Source organism: Apis cerana, linkage group LG10 (genome assembly GCF_029169275.1).
Source record: "Apis cerana isolate GH-2021 linkage group LG10, AcerK_1.0, whole genome shotgun sequence".
Classification (NCBI taxonomy): domain Eukaryota; kingdom Metazoa; phylum Arthropoda; class Insecta; order Hymenoptera; family Apidae; genus Apis; species Apis cerana.
The window spans coordinates 12,268,032-12,285,009 of NC_083861.1; the positions used below are offsets into that span (position 1 = coordinate 12,268,032).

Sequence of the window (16,978 nt, forward strand, 5' to 3'; positions counted from 1 at the left end):
AAGTTAAAGTTTGGAACGTTACGAAAGAAGGAGCGGATAGAGTTGGGGAAGAGAGGCGTGGGATTACGCTGCCGCGGCCACGTTTTAAACGTATTCGGGGGAAATTGGCCGCGATATCGGCGCCAATTTATCGCCGTGGGATAGTGGAAAGTTGCGGCGATGCCATCCGCGGATGACTCCGCAAACGCGCCAGTTGTCGTCGCCACGGTAACGCAGAACCACTCGCGACCGCCAACATTTGAATAATTCGGCCGTTTGCAAGCCAACTTACAACGCCATGCGCATACACCCGGATCATGGCCGCTACTTACCGTCCCGATCCCCGCGCTCCCACTTTTCCAACCCGTTTTCGTGTCCCGTGAAACTGCACGTGTTTTCGAACGCGAGTCGCTTCTTTCGACCATCCGCTTTACGATCGTCCCGCGCTCGCCAAATCGCCTAGAAACGGGATCGATCGCCTCCCTCCACGTGTACATTCTTCAACCATTTTTCGTCCATCGCTCTTTCTCTCGCCAGTCCTTCATCCTCTTTCTAACTCTAAAATCACAACCAACGTTAAACTTCCTTCTCGAGTCCTTCTCGAGTCTTATTCGTATTATTCGAAAATGAAACGATAGAAACTTTATTTTTAAGGGATAAGCCACGATCAACCGCGCGCGATACCAGGCGTAATAATGACGATAATAACGAATAGACACGGTTGGACGCGTATGTCTGGGAAAAAGTAGCGTTAAGCGGAAAAATCGTGGGATCGTTAAACGGAGATGGAAACAAGGTTAAATAGCCGTTGGGTAAATAGAGCGGAACAGCGGTCCAAAAGTATTTATCTTATGTAAATGATGCGCATTGGCGTAAAAGGTCGAGACTCGATTATAAACGGAAAATAAAGTTTCGTCCGTAGCTGGCACAGTTTTGTCAGCGTGAATTTACATTCGGATGGCGCTATCTAATCCCCGGTAAGTTTAAAAAATTTACGACTTTCGGTAAATCATGACTCGGAGCCTGCTCACCCCGCAACCGAACGGTGCCGTGCGTCTGAATTGTTTATGGTTCCGCCATAAAACAATGATACGAGAGATTATAAGTCAACGAGTGGCAAAAGTTCTTTGCTCGCGAGCCGTTGCACCGTCTCGTTCTAAATTACCACGCGCTTCCCTTCGTCCGATCCTTCCTTGCCTATCCTGCATAATTATCGTAATCTGTAACCGCATCGTTTCAATCTCAATTTTTTTAATCCGCTTCCGTAACTTTTCCCAACATTTCTCTCCTTCGATTTCCCTTCAACGACGTTTACTCAACGACAATCGCGCATAAATACGCGCGAAGCTAAACGCGGGATCGATAACAGATATCGTCGCAAAGTTCATACGCGTATAAATGATAGCTGTCTATATTCGAGGGGTATTCAATTTCCTGCATCGCATCCAATATTATTACGCGGGACGTTCGACCGATAAACGCGACGCGTTCGTAACAACGCGGTAACCGCAGTATTTTCGATTTTTACGAAAGGAACGAACGATTTCGCGCCTCGTTCCTTCCCTCCCATTTTTCCCTTTTTCCCGCCAAACGAAGCGAAGGATAAAAGAATATGTATATATCCTTATATATATCCTATATATATATACGTGTAAGCGAGAATATACCGCGGCGAGTCGATTTAAAGTAGAGTCAGGCCGGTGTTCGAGTTGAACGTTCTTTCCTCTCCGAGCGTTGTTACGCCACTGAGTCGTAATTTAACCGGAGCATTTATGGCATTGTTGTGAAGCAGTGCTTGGCGTCGTCTTATAAAACCAATTTCGCGGGTATTATGCAAGCTGTCACTCCCATAGGTGAGTTATGGCAAACGTAGCCTACAGCACAAACACGTATTACCGTGTGCCAGAGTTTTTTATATTTACAACAATGCTCGTTACGACGCGAAACGAATAGCTCTTGTTTACGTCGTATCGTATGTACGCGATCAATTTATTTTTGCTAAATTTTCATCAACGGTTTACGTTTACTTTTCGTCATATTTCATTTCGCAACCGGCTGCCATTTACTTTCCACCAACTTTCCCTCCTTTCGATATTTTTCTCCTTCTCCTCCTCCTCCTCCTCCTCCTCTTCTTCTCTTTCTATCGAAACGATTTTATCCGTCTAAATTCTCCGTTGTTATACGCGAAAAATACAGCATCGGTTAAACGGTCGGTAATCGCGAAGCTCGTTAATCGTCGCAGGAATTATACTCGCCGCTGAATATCTTTTATCTTTTAACGCGTTACGGGTTATACGGCGTCACGAATGGATTCACAAAATGCGTGTAATATAGGTTCGTCGGATGGGAGTAGTAATAGCAGTGGTGGTGGTGGTAATAATGGTAGTGGTGGCACATTTCCCGGACATCTATCGACGAACAATAAAGCAGCGTGTACACTCTTCACGGCACCGAGAGTAGAAGGAAAACTATCCGAACGTCGCGTTCAACTCCATTGGAATATACGGCGCTATATCCGGAATTTCGTTCCAGACCGTTAAGACACTAGATTCCACTTTATCGGCACCGTAATGGTTATATAGCTGTTAAAGTTGCCCCTCGTACAACTTTTCCAATCTTATCTTCGCGTATGGCTTCTTCCTCCCCTGTCCTCCTTCCCTCCCTCCCTCCCTCTCTCTCTCTCTCTCTCTCGTCACGCTCTTTCCCTCGTCGAGGAAAAGCGGAAAGGATTTAGTTAAATTGGACTGCGCGCGAGGAGTTGTCGGTGAGATTTGTTCGGGCATCAGCGGAGAGCGCTGACCGTTGTAAAAGCGCTCGTAGCCCGGGTTTGCCCCGGGAACGGAAAGAGGAGAAACGGAGGAAGAGAGGAGAAATGAAGAGGCGGGTCGGGAAGAAGGCGACGTCTTTCTCCTTTCTTTCTATTTAGGGTTGCCATCGAACGCGTCGGTGACCAGCTTGTCGATACGTGCTCGACATCCCTATTCGATTCCCTCCAACCTATCCCCACCGGTAAAAACTCGAAATTGTACAGCCTTGCCCTCCACTTTCCTACCGATCTGCCTAACTATCTCTCCTTCCTTTCTCTTTCCCTTCTTCGCGATCGCTTTCCGATTTCCAACTTGATCCCCGTTCAGCGACGTTATCTCGACATACCGGCCTTTTTCCCCCCTTAAAAGGCTCTCTCCGTCGTTTCGCGGTTGTTTCGAAAAGAATTCAGATTCCCGAGATGCATTCAGATTCTCGAAATTAGTTGTTTTGCGCAATGCCGAGCGACACGACGGGGGGAGGGGAAGAAAATTTTGACCGATTTATACGCACCGATAAAACGAAAGATATTGGATGGTTTCTAGAAACTAATAAACGTTGCCAAATACTCTCGGTCTATGCCAATAATGTTGGCAATAATTTCACGAAGCGCGATTAAAACCAGTCGACGTATCTAATTGCCTGTCGCACAATCATTCCGCAATTTATTTCCCGCACGCTGAAAACTCGCAGTCGCGATACCCGATAATTTTTCACGCGTCGAGAACTTGGTCCGTTAATGTAAGGCAAATTAGCGCGAGAGTAGAGCGCTTATTCCGAGACAACGTGCAATTTTAAACGAGGCAAAACGCGATATTATATAAAGGGGAGGGAGGAGAGAGAGAGGGGGGGAAAAAAACATCAACAAGTCACACATATATCAAACGCGTAAATTATTTAATAAAGGCTAATGGTAGAAATCAGCAGGTACTCGAGATCGCGCGTGGTAAGCAATTAATTTCGTTCGAAATAAACGTTCAACTTTATTCTCCATCGAACGATTGCACATTTATGTTTTCTTATTAACGCGATATTTCATCAGAGGATGGACGTGGCATTAACATTAGATAGCCATTAATTTCCTGCACGTCACTCGCGATTCAAACGTGAGATATCGTTCGCGAATTGATATCGCATTACAACGGCATCGCTTCGAAATCTCGTTCGTTGCGATTCTCTCATTTTTCCCCCCTCCCCCCGATTTCGAATCCACTTTCCTGAAATTTTGCAAAAATCAAAATAGGACTCGCATCTGCGAAGAGAAGAAGGGGTGGGAAAAGAAGAAAAAAGGGGAGATGGATGGATCTATCCGCACCGGTGGAAAAGACAAGCGGTGGAGGGCGTAATGGGGCGAAAATCACTTAACCCCCGGTCGATGCGAGGCGAACGCGCGTTATTCAATTCGCGCTTAAGCCAAGGATAATAACATCAGCCGTTGGGCAGGCGGCAGGAGGCAGGAGGCGAGCGGTAGGCGGCAAAGTCAAGGGCTGACGTAGCGGTGAAGATTTACGGGCACGGGCCGGGGCATGCATCCTGTATGAATGTCGGGGCAGCTTGTAATAATTCAACTCCGCGGCCACACCTCGGCCACTTCCCGTCTGCAGTCTGGCAGGGCACGACCACCGAGCGGACTGCTGCTGCTGCTGCTGCTGCCGCCGCCGTTGCTGCCGCTGCGGAGAGGTTTCCGGTAACTGCGCGCTCCACGTCTCTCTCTCTCTCTCTCCCTCCCTCTTTCCTTCCTCCGTTTCTCCGTTCCGCTCCGTCTCCACACCCACGCCCCCCAACCGAGAGCCACCCTTATCCGAGAGAGCGAAGAGCTCTGATATATCGGCCGCACACATTGCACTGGATGGAACGCAATATGTCCGCCGAGAAAGGCAATAACCATTAGGTCCCGAGAAAACTGCCCCATTTCAAACGACACGAACGGTCGAATATCAGGAAATTTATATCTGGTAGCCTTCGCTCTCTCTCTCTTCCCTCCTTCGTCCCATTCGTCGAACCGAGCCCCGGAGTCGCGGAGAGGAGAGAGGCTCCGAGACGTATCGCGCGTTCGAAAAGAGGTTATAAACGTGGAGGCAAAGTTTTCGCGTGGGACCTTGCATAGGCGGGACGAAACCGGATATCGAATCGGTGGTCACGCGCTCTTGCCGATTTCCTCCTCCTTTTTTCCTCTCCTCGCCTGTCCGAACGCTTTATTCTCCCCCTGCTCCCTGCTCGCGACAGGAAATCTGGCGAGCGGTGATTTCGTTATTTATACGATCGATAAAAGATAAACGCTGGATGTAAACGCGGTCGATTTATGGCGGAAAGATACGCCATGGAGTAGGCGTAGCTCGATCATCGCGTCGATCATCGCGGGAGAGAGATACGAGAGGGGGGCGAAACGTAAGTGGAAACTCGGTTTCCTTCCTCCTGTTCGTTTCACGGCCGGTAGGAAATTTTCGAGCGATGATTCGAAACTCGGGGAAATAACGGGGTTACTGCTAATCGGTAAAAGCGAGCGAGCAGCTGGGATATTAGAGGCGAGAGAGCGGACGTATCCGCGGCACGTCGTAACGTGGATCGGCTCGAGGCGGCAAGGGGGCACGAGGCGGTCTGGTGCAGCCAGAAATTGCTTTTCCCCTATAAGGCGCCATTATCACGCACCATCTTGTTCGAATGGCTTCGTAAAATGCCAAACTGGGAACTCGGTATTGCTGTGTCCAGCGCTGCGGTCAGCTTCGACCGTGGCAAAAACTCCTCTTTCCTCCTCTTTCGCCGCAGTAACACGATTGTGCGGCGAAATTGTGGTCGCTCCTTCTCCTCCTCTTCCTCCTCTCCACATCCTCCCTGCGTACTCCCTCTTTTCCCTTCCCCTTTCTTTCCTTTCCTCCAACGCCGCGCGAGGTAAGGAACCGCTGCTTTTCTTCCAGGGCGAGCGTCGTTCCGCGCGAACACTGGAAGCACCAGTTGGTGGTGGGATAACCGAGATAGAGCGGATAACTCGACGTAATATCACCGGAGACTATCTTACACACGCCGGCCAAACGTGACGGTACAACTTTTGCCAAATGATGCCATTCGTTTAATTTCTTGGAACGACCGAGCCGACGTTTTCCGCCCGAAATATTAATAACGCGCCACGCCCACCACCGAAATTCCGTTCTACGCCGAAATTTTGCCCCCCCTCGTTCCGATCTACGAACAACTAGAGCACTGTTTTATTATTACAACGATTACAATAATAATAACGATGATGATGTGAATCGACGTTTCGGCGAGACTCGAAACAACAGGTACGCGAGTTAGGTGAGCGAATACTCCTTCCGTGTCGCGGCAATATCGTCTATGATCGGAACGAAATCGAAAAACTTTCAATCCTCCGAGGAGCTATTGTAACAAACGTGGCCAATAAACGCCACGTATGCCGCTGGACGACGTGGTATCGAGGTAGAAACGCACCCTTGAGATGCACCCTCTCTCCTCCTCCTTTTATCGTTCGCCAAGCGTGAGACGATACGTCGATGAAAAAAAGAAGGGTAAAATCGACGAAAGTAAGGAAGAAAAGAGAGGGAATGGTTAAAACGAGAACGACGACAGGGTCTAAAAATGATTAACCACCGTGCGTTACACGCTACTAAACTAGACCGATGCCGATGGGGTGCGTGGCTCGAAAGACGGAGGTGCTCAGCGTGAGTATTGAGACGTTCATTAGCGGCGGGTACGCTCTCAGCGTGAGTCAATAGGGACGACGGCGTTACGCGAGATGGTCGTGTCAGAGAGAGGGAGGGAGGGAGAGAGAGGCGGCATTGATAGTTGATGAAAGGTTGTCCCCCGTGGTGGCTTTATACGTACAGATAGACGTACTATACGAGCGTACCCGTGACCCGTGTCAGCCCTCTCTCCTCCTCCTTCTCCTCCTCCTCTGAATTATGCTCGCGGCATGCGGTTCGATCGAACGCACGCACGCATTCGTATCCTTTCCTCTCCCCTTCTTTTTAAGAAAAGAGCGCTTCGATATCCTTCGTTTCCTTATCGCCGGGAAGAGGACGCGTCGCCGATCCGTCTTATCCGTCTTCGTCCGGACGGAGAGCGGATGCTCGGTCTCTTTTTTGCGGAACCCATCCGCGGGAGAGGAGAGGCGGCCGCTCTCTCGCTCCACATACCGGCGTCGGGGCATCATTAGCCTCGCATTGTACTCGCAACACGCATACCTACTCGAGGTAAGAGTTACCGCGACACCCGCTGCGCCACGGAGATCTGCGATAGAGTTAATGATGCTGGGACCGCGGCGATTTAACAATAAGCCGCATTATTTACAGTCGGCTCTCGGCTCCATTACCACCGGTTCTGTGTCCGACTCACCTGGTCCCGCTCCTCTCTCTCCTCTCCCCTTCTTTTATTCTCTCCCTCGCCTCCCCAACGCCTCCTACGTCGGCGGCGGCTCGCGTTACCTCACCGCAAATGCGCCCGGCCACCGATATTAAATCTTTGTAATCAGTCGGCACCTACGCCCTCCCCTCCGTGTTTACCGCTCCACCCCGTGCTTGAGAGAACGAAATCGTCCACCGTCGTCGATCGTCGCCGATTCGAATAAATCGATATGGGAATTGTTGTAAATTATCTCGAAGGGGGGGGGGGTCGAGATAATTGGGAGAAATCGACGACTCTCTCGTTGGATCGTCCACTCGATTCGTTAACTGCCGGCGATAATTGTTGGGCGGAGCTCGTTGGCGGCAACGCTCTTAGGGGCGCGGAAGAATTCGAATTCGAAGTGGCGAAACGGGGCGTAAATCTTGTTATTTTAGATTCGTCCCTTCGAAGAGGTGCGAACCGGGGGAGGGGAGGGGAGGTCCTTGGGAACGATAAAAAAGAAGGAAAGAAATTTCCAAGAAATTTCTTTGAAAAACATCCTACGAAAGCGTAAACGAAAAGATACGACGTGAGATTCGCTCGAGATGCAGATACGGTCGCAAATGAACTTTTAACCGGATAAACGCGGAGAAGATATATATATACGTATTCGGTGTATGTAAATTCGTGTTACACGCCAACTTAATAAGAGCAACAACGCGATAATAACTGTTGGGGTTTCGAGTGGAGCAAGGTTTAATTTTGGGTAAAGCTTGATAGTCGCCGAGGGAGGTTGCTCGTTACACCTTGGGCAAACCGGTGGCTAAAACGGTACACGCGACAACACGCTTGGGAAATACCGTGGCCGAGTTTCGATCAAAGCCGCAATCTTAAGGATTTCTCGATTCGTTCCATCGTTCTTCCATCGAGCAACCCCCTGCGAGTTTTCGTGCCGCTCTCTCCGATCCTCTTCGATCCCTTCTTCTCGCCCGAACGGTCGTCGCGCGGTCGTCACGTCTCGAAGGAAGAAAGAGAGAAAGAAAGAGGGGACGAGATGGCCGGAACGCGGCGTATAAACTTTTTTCCCCGGCGCAGGATAGAAACGAAGCCGGTGAACGCTCAACAGCTGTTTCTGATAAAAAGCACGCGGTGTTACGGTGTCAGGAACAGCGAACCATTCCTAACCGGATCTAAACTTGTCCGTTAGCATTGGCATTTAAGACGAATCCATTCGAAGCAACGTGGAAAACTATGCCGTAAATTTCGATTAATTGCCAACAGGTTCTGGTCGAGAAGAAGGAAAAGAAAAAAGGAAAAAAGACGATTAAAAAGTCTGGACAACAACTCGTAAGAAGACCGAAACTCGACGATGACCAAACGGGGAGAAGCTTGGATAGATCTCGTAGATCTTTCTCTTCCAACTTTTCCGTTTTTTTTTTTCTACCCATCTAAAAATCTCTCTACGTCGTTGTTTATCACGCGAGAAACGGAATCTAAGAAATTCTCGCTACACGTCTTTCACGGCCGTTTTTCGGATGGAATGGAAGAAATTCGGTAAGAGGACGTAAGAGGAATTAAGGAGCGGGACGGATTAAAATACGGCCATTTGCTGGCGTCGAATTCGATTTAATAAATACGTTGCATCTGTCCCCTCCCTTAATGAATTCCTGATTTATCATCCATTAAGGTGTCAGGACGCGCTCGGGTTTCGTTGCTCGCCACGGACTGGCGGAAATTTATGTGGATAGGTGTGATTAATGCGATGTTCGCGGAAACACACGGACATCTGTGTTAATGGTGACGGATGGCTGCGCTAATGGTGTCAGCCACCGTCACCCGTTCTCGTCGCGTTCTCCTCCGCCTCGCCTCGCCTCGCCGCGCCGCCGTACACTTCTGACCGCCTCTTTCGCCGGGGATCCAAACCCGCCGCTTACATCGCGTCCATCCACTTTCCTTCGGATCGCCACATTTCATGGATTAATCACGCGCGCTCCGTTCCACGCTTTGGACGAGAACAAACCGTCGATCACCGTTCCAACTTTCTTTCGGATTCGTGAAAAATCCCAAGGAATCGATCGAATTATATCGCTCTTATTATCGCGTGATTTATTTTCCCGAGTTAACGAGGGGATAAAACGCGTAATTAATCGTTCCAGCGCGTGTATAAATTTCGACGAATCAAAATTTTTTCTTTTCTTCTCCCCTCCCCCTTCTTTTTCTTTTTTTTCTCTCGCTCGCGACGCAAAGATGGATTCGGAAGATCCGTTCGATACAACGCGACTGACTTACGATCGCGTTACGCAACGGGCGGTCGTTAATGTTAATTAATGCGGGGTAACGAACGCCACGTAGATCGTAGATTTCATCGATTAATCGCGCGTTCGTTGTTCGCCGGGAGGGTGAATAATATCGTTACACGTCCGAGATAACGAATTAATTATTTTCGTACGGAGAACGCGAATTCAAGGAGCGGAGGCGTATTTAATCGCCGAACGGGTAATGGAAGTTGGAGGGAAGGGAAGAGGGAGAGAGAAAGGACGCGCGTCAACGTTCGGCTCGGAACGAGGGGTGACGAGGAAGTAAAAGTAATTTTTCCGGGCAAGATACGCGATTACCAACGAGGTGAACGAAAACTACCCCGACGCGAATGGTCCTTGAATGGAAAGGGAAGGAAAGCTGCGGAACGCGTTGGGTAGGCAGGTAGGCAGCCAGGCAGGCAGATATTGAGCTCTATATTTCCATAAGCTGATATTTACGCGGCAATATACGCGGCCGTGCCCGCTACTTTATGGTCCTCGTAAATATAGCGGGCCGCCGGGAATTGGCTGGCAAGGCGGCCGTGCGTTCTCTCCCGTTCCCTCCGACTATTCTCTCTTTCTCTCTTTCCACATTCCCCGTGCCCGGCCTCATCCGGCGCAGAGACATAAATCGCCGCCAATTGTAAATAATACGCGACGTATGCTGATCTTCGTTTCTACGTACCAACGCGTACGTACGTAAGGTGAAACTAGTCGCTGAGAATTCACTTCCCGCCATCTGTGAAACCAGCGTTTCGCCCGACACCTTGCGTTCGCAAATTTTTGCGAAAAAGAAAAAGAAGGAAAGGGAAAGAACCCTCATTAGAACGGAAATAGAATTTTCCCAACGAAAAATCCCCACGATCGAGGCGTTGCACATTTTTCCAAAATCGCAACTCGCGCGCGAAATACAAAATACGTTACCAGCCGATGCCTTCGACGCTGTGACGGATGACGCCGCATCCGCGACAGTTACAGCGATCCCATCGATATTATTATTATTATTATTATTATTATTACTATTATTATTACATCAATATCGTTTTATCGAATATCCGATCGGAAATTTAATCGCAATTTTTCTTGCTCGCCTCGTCCCACTGTACAAAGACGGGACGTGATCCTTTTAGCGGATCGGTCCGTGAGATCTTACTCGCCGTCCGATTTTGGCTTGGCAACCGGTGATTATCCGTGAAGTGGAAAGGGACTGATAGATGGGGGTGCTTCCCGTCGATATGCTTCACCACACGCTACTACTTTATCATCCCTCGCCACCCGACCGTCCATCATTCGCAATCACTTCCTCGCGCGTTTACCGCTCTCGGCGAGGTGGCGCGATCGATCCAAATTTCGTCTCGACCTCGCCCCCCATTCTAATCGCTTCTTCTCAATTTTCTCCCACCACCGTCGGTCAAACCGCACCGAGGACAGCCACGCTTTCCTCCAATCGTTGATCGATTATTCGAATCGCGTCTGCTCGAGCAAATCGATCGTTACATACTCTGTATATATATATATATATATGTGTGTATAGATTACGCGATTTTTGCCTGTTGCGTTGAAAAAGGTTCGGTGAGTATTATTGAAACGGGTAAGGATGATAATTAATCGCGTCTATTTGTTAAAATTCGGTCGAAAGATAAGTGGGGATTTTCCTCGAGTAAATCTGACTCGTCGTCGGTCTCTCGTAAAAGGAGCCATTCTTCGACAAACCGTGCAACCATTTATCTCGCGCAGTTTCTTGTCTTCTTTCTACTCCATTTACCGTTACGTCCGGAACATTAATTTCCCCTTATAGCCGCCAACAGTCGTGTTTATCGTTAGTTCCTCGCCACTTAGTCCTGGAAAATATACACGTATAAGCCCCCTTCTGACACCAGGTTATATGCCTATATCGTACGTGTAAATATCTACGTGGTACGCGATAATTTTCACTCTGAAAACCAAACGATCGGAAAGAAAGAAGAAAAAGCAAAAAAAAGAGAAAGGGAAAAAAACGCGCAGCTGTTGGCCATAATTTCATCCAACGAGTATCTTCCAACGTTGTTGTAACGTTGCGAGGAGGGAAAGGAGGAAGGAAGGAAGGAAGAAGTGGAAGCGAAAAACTCGGGAAGATCTTGTAGGTAGGAGAAGAAGATAAAGGGAATGTCGATGAATAAATAATCATCGTTTCGTTTCCTCGTCCCATTCTTCTCGAGTTGGAGAGCTTTTCCTCTCCGAACGACAACTAAATCTATCCTTTAACTCTTTAGCATATCAATTTTTCCAATAAAAATAAATTGATACGTCGTAGGAATCACGAGTCGAGTTTTTGCTCGTATTAAATATGTATATTTTTATACCAGCGCGAATCGTTAGATGGCCGTAAATCTTACGATTGCTAAAGATGACAATTTATGTACGGTACACGCTATATATTTTCTAGTCTACGCTTCCCTTCCTGTCAGATTTTCTTTCCCTTTTCAACTTGGTCGATACGTGACCTCGTAGTGTATTAACGGTACTAAATAAATTCCACGATATAATCTACGGCAAGCTAGAGTTAATAACCCAGAGAGTTTACGACCAAGTACATCGTTAGCTTAATTTTATTCGCTGTAAGTAACGATGCGTGACTGGCTGATGGTTCGAGTTAGAGAACCACCGTGGTATTTAGCGGTCGGGATGGAAAAATATATTCGGAATATTCTCTTTTTCTTCTTCCTCCTCCTCCTCTCTCCTCTTTCGAGAACACTCGGAACGCGAGTAACGTATCAACGATCGGTAAACGATCGGAAGACGATCGAAATCGGATGGATACTTTTCGGTCCGCGCGAAGGATATTTTGGTGGCGCGCGTTTAAACCGTGTGTCGCGAGATCTACGAGGCTGTTTGTCGGTGAGCACAAAAATAGGCCTCACTCCGCACTCACTTCATCACCGCGGCGAGAAGCCGCGCGATACTTATCCCCTCCTCGCTCCGACAACGAAAAGACGAGCGGTCGTTGGCTGAAAACGCGCCGCCGTTGCGTGCCGTCGCCGCTTTACCGTCGGATCGAGCATTTTCAAAATTCGGATTCGCCCGAATTAGCCTAGATCGAAACGACGAATGTATGTAAAGTGGACAAAAGTTCGGATTTAATTACGTTGATTAGGACGGACGGGTAAGCGAGAAAAGAAGGAGAGAGTAACAAGAGGGAAAGCTTCGTTGTCGCCTCGCTATACTTTATTCCAATCGGTAGAATCGTTTCACGTTGGCGACATTTGTTAAATCGTATGTATAAATGTCGTAATTATTCAATCTTTTGAATCACAGGTTGGAACGATGATAAATGTCAGCGGATGCCGAATAAGCGAACCAGGGACGAAGATCTAGCGCTAACTATATTCACCTTGTCAAGTCATTCCGACTTGGTAAACACCACGACAAGTAATGCCTAAGATTTTACGGTGACTCGACTTACGACAGAAGCGGCTGTTTATCACGGTGTCGGAGTGACGCTCGTGCCGTTCAAGACGATAAAACGAATGAGCTATGCGAGGAACACTCTGAGAAATGGTGTGCCGCTTTCGAGGACCTTTTGTTGCGACACTGATTTTAAATTAGAATTTATAGGGTGCCTGAAAACGTTTCGACGAGGCCACCGTATTTACTCGAAGAATACGTTTATCCCGATAATCTTTTTCTCTCTCCTCCCCTTCGCTCTCCCGTTTTCGTCAACCGAACGATATAAACCTGTCCACCGTGTATCGTGAAAATTGTTATCGCATCCACCTCTCGTCGTCGCATCCAACGAATCCAACCATCACGTAATCGTACGAGGAATCTTTGTTTTTCGTGTTTTTCCAAAATTTCCAAACTTTCTTCCCCCTTCCTCGAAGTAGGGTGTCGACAGACGAATCACTGGCGGGATCAGCGATACGTGATTTATTTTCGTCTCACGGATATCGCGCGATCGAATCGAAACAACTGGCAACCGTTTGGCAGCGATTTAGAGCGTGAAAATTTCAATCATGTTACACATTAGGGGCATTCCAATCATCCGGATCAGTCGTCGACGCGTTTTAAGCCGCGCATCAATCTGTTCGGCTCGATCGAGGTGCGTCGCGATGAAAAGACGAATGCTTACGCGGATAGGTGCTCTGGCTGCGCGCCAATGCTATGCCACCGCTGCGTTTATTCCGGCCAACTGGTTCGTGCAACGCATCCTATCGCCTTACCTTACCCTCTACGTCTCCAACGATTTCACCTTTATTCGCGTTATCCGTTGTTATAAACCTCCATTCCTATTTCCACTTAAAGTCTCCTCGAGATCGACGAAAATCCCTTTCGTTTCCTTCTCGCGCGTGCCACGCCATCGAATAAAATTAATCGATTGTTCGTTCTTTGAAGAAGGAATGAAGGAAAGAAAGGGGAGGAGGGAATTTATAGCGAAAATGACGAGCGAATAAAAATAAATCGAACCCCGAAACGTATTTATATTGCCACGTTTCGAAACAACGGCGAGGCGTTTGAAAATTATCCATTTGTTATTACGTTACGTTACGTTACGTGCGCGATTATGATGAAATATAAGATGCAATTTGTGGGACGCATTAATGCAAATGACCCAAATATGACAGTTAACTGTTTATAGGTCGCGATAAATAATGGGCATTTGTTAACGTGACAACGCGAACATTATATGCAAGGATCGATGTACGGTTAGCTTAGCGTTCATTTCTCTCCATTAATCACATTCATGAAATCCAAGTGTGCCTATGTAATGGCCTATTAATAGGATATAATGGCCATTACGTTCGCTGACATGCCACTTATTGTCGGCGACTGAGTAATGCGTTAAACGTGGGATCGTACCGTCCAAAGTGTCACTTTTATACATTAGCCGATAAAAAATATATATTTTATAAAATCTCGAACGATGCGACACGATAGACACAAATGCGTTACAAATGTGTAACGATCCGATGCAAAGTTGGGTCACATCATTCTTTGCTATCGTTATTTCAGAGAATTAAACGAAAATTGGCAAAGCTTCGATCATTACGTCTTCCTCTCCTCTCTTTTATTCCGCGTCGCGAATAGAAAAATATCCGTCGGTTAGAAAAAAAAATCGAGACGAGATCGAAAAAAAGAATCGAAAGGATCTGTCCTCCCCCCCTTTATCCTTATCACGCCACCGCCACGTTTTCTCTTCGCGTCCGCGACGAGAAATATAACTCGAGCCAAGAAAGTGCAAACGATAGAAGTCCTCACGCTCGAAACGCAGTATCGAGATCGCGATAAATTTTTCCGAGTGGTAGACGCCTGCGAGGGTGGCGGGCGTATCTTCTTTCAGAAAATTGTACGGCCGCTCGTAAAGATAAGTACTTAATTCCCTGTTTTGCCGGAAATTGTTTTTCTCCGCAAAGGAGTCCATTTCGCTTTATGAATCGCTCAACCGACTTTACGCGACGAGTAAAAGCTTAACACCACCGCGAAAAGCTGTCTCTCTCTCTCTCTCTCTCTCTCTCCGGCTTTCCACCACCTGGTATTCTAACTCGACGACGATATTTCCCTCCTCCTCCTCTCTTCGCGCCTCTCTATCTTTATCCCTGCCGCTTTTTCTTTCTTTCTTTTTTCCTTCTTCTTCTTTTTTTTATTACTATTTTTCACGCTTCTTTATAGATTATCAAGTTGTATAATCGCCTTCTCTAATTATTATCTTTTGTATTACAGCTATCGTAAACTTGAAATAACGTTACCCGTCAAACCGCTCCAAGCAATCATCGTAAATTACAAATAGCTGTATTATGCTTTCGTTGATCGCGTACGGTTCTAAGAAACATTTAGTATCGTATATCACGTGGAACGATGGTAGGTAGGTAGGTAGGTAGATAGGTAGGTAGGTAGGTAGGTAGGTAGGTAGGTAGGTAGGTAGGTAGGTAGGTAGGTAGGTGAAAGTGAAGTCGAAGAACGTATCCTTCTTCTTTCACCGACTATATCTTAATATATTTATAAAAGCTCGAGAAGAATACGAATACTCGGTGTATCGTTGTATTATTACCACGTTACGGCGCGAGAAACGAAAATATAATGGAAAATCGTCACGGAAAATGTCTCGTGGATAAATGTCTCGATTTTTTGATCCGCTTCTGCATTTTCGCCCTCTAATAATAACGATTGTTGGCAAGAATCGATGAAAGAAGGAAAGAAAGAAAGAAGAAGAAGAAGAAGAAGAAGAAAAATGTCAGTTTCTTACTTGTTAATGAGAATACCGTGGAGCGGTGAGTCCGTAAGAAAAGGTGGAGAATATTTCTACGCACACAGGTTATTTCCCGCAAGGTTTTGAAATGCTTCCCCGTAAAACCGGCAATCAGTCAGTGACTAATGCTACAAGACTACGGTAGAAAGGCTTCGGTTCTTTGACGCGAGTACGCATAGAAATAAAGTGTCGATGGAAACGATGCTTGGCGTTGCACCGAGACATTAATAGCCTTTAGACACGGAGTATTTTATTGCCGGTAACCTTTCAGTACGTGCAATCCACCAGTTCTGCAGCGTTGGCAACCGTTACCGTCCGAAGGTCCACAGTTCCTTACAGGCAAACGTCGGACGATGCATACTTAATGAGCGACTCAATACCATGCTTTCTTAATGCATGTCGATTCGAGTAATTAATTATTATGCCTGACACACGTGAAATAAGTGTTTGACGTCGGTATAAAATTCATCTAAATCACTCACGATTGATTTCTACGAGTCACGCATTACCAATGATACTACGTCATTTTAGATTTACCACTCTCGGTGTATATCGAAATTAAATGTTTACTCGATTATTAACCGTACGCCACTTTTCCTTCGTATTTATCTATCGTTAAATCACTTCGAATATCCATCTATTATCCGCGATGAAATCTTCGTAATTAGGCATAGTTAGATAGCTGCTTTTTTCCCTTTTTTTTCCTTTCTCACAAACCTATTTTTCCTCTTCCTCTTCGTCCTTTCGTTTGTTTCCTTTTTTTCCTTTCGCTTGTTTTTCAACGAATCGACAATCCTCTCGTAATCTCCTCTCCTCTCGCTTTAATCGTTCACACGCGCGTAAGTAACGTTGTTCGCGCGATTTATCGTGGGGAATCGCGAGTAACGCGGACTACTAGATCGTGGAAAATCGACGGAAAAGATTCTTCGTACCATCGTCGATCCACGTTTCGTTCGTACGAGGTTTGATCAAAGAGAGGTATCCCCGGTAATTGGACGTTAACGAATAAAGATAATACGTGTAATAATATATACGATACGCGCGCGGTTAATTTTTAATTAAAACCAGCCTTTGCATCTCGTTAATATATATATATATATCGTTTTGCATCGTTCGTATTCCACGTGACTTGTATCGTCTTATATCGTACACGCTCTATTAATTCTTAAAGGACGGTAAGATAGTTTGTCTCGTATTACACGATTCGTAATGATATACCCACTTGTCCGATACGTGTTAAAAGCGGTAATTCATTTTCGCCGTGGTCTTTTTCTCTCGAAAATCTTCATCAAGCACGCCAACTTTCTCGTATATATATATATCTATAAAGAAAATACGG

At 46.8% G+C, this 16,978-nt stretch overlaps 1 protein-coding gene and 1 long non-coding RNA gene across 5 annotated transcripts in view; one reads left to right on the forward strand and one right to left on the reverse strand.

Annotated features, from left to right (window-relative positions):
- The window catches only part of LOC108002219 (uncharacterized), a 61,637-nt gene that overhangs the window by 42,688 nt on the left and 1,971 nt on the right, over positions 1-16,978 (reverse strand). The window contains exons 2-3 of one of the 4 annotated variants that reach the window (XR_009831491.1): positions 16,862-16,961; positions 10,406-11,257 (exon numbers count right to left, since the gene is read on the reverse strand). This is a non-coding gene — a long non-coding RNA (uncharacterized LOC108002219). Of the gene's footprint in view, positions 1-10,405; positions 16,962-16,978 lie in introns of those variants that run through there. The other 3 variants (XR_009831493.1, XR_009831494.1, XR_009831492.1) reach the window with 3 other exon arrangements.
- The window catches only part of LOC107993988 (neurotrimin-like), a 171,424-nt gene that overhangs the window by 37,576 nt on the left and 116,870 nt on the right, over positions 1-16,978 (forward strand). The window lies entirely within an intron of this gene.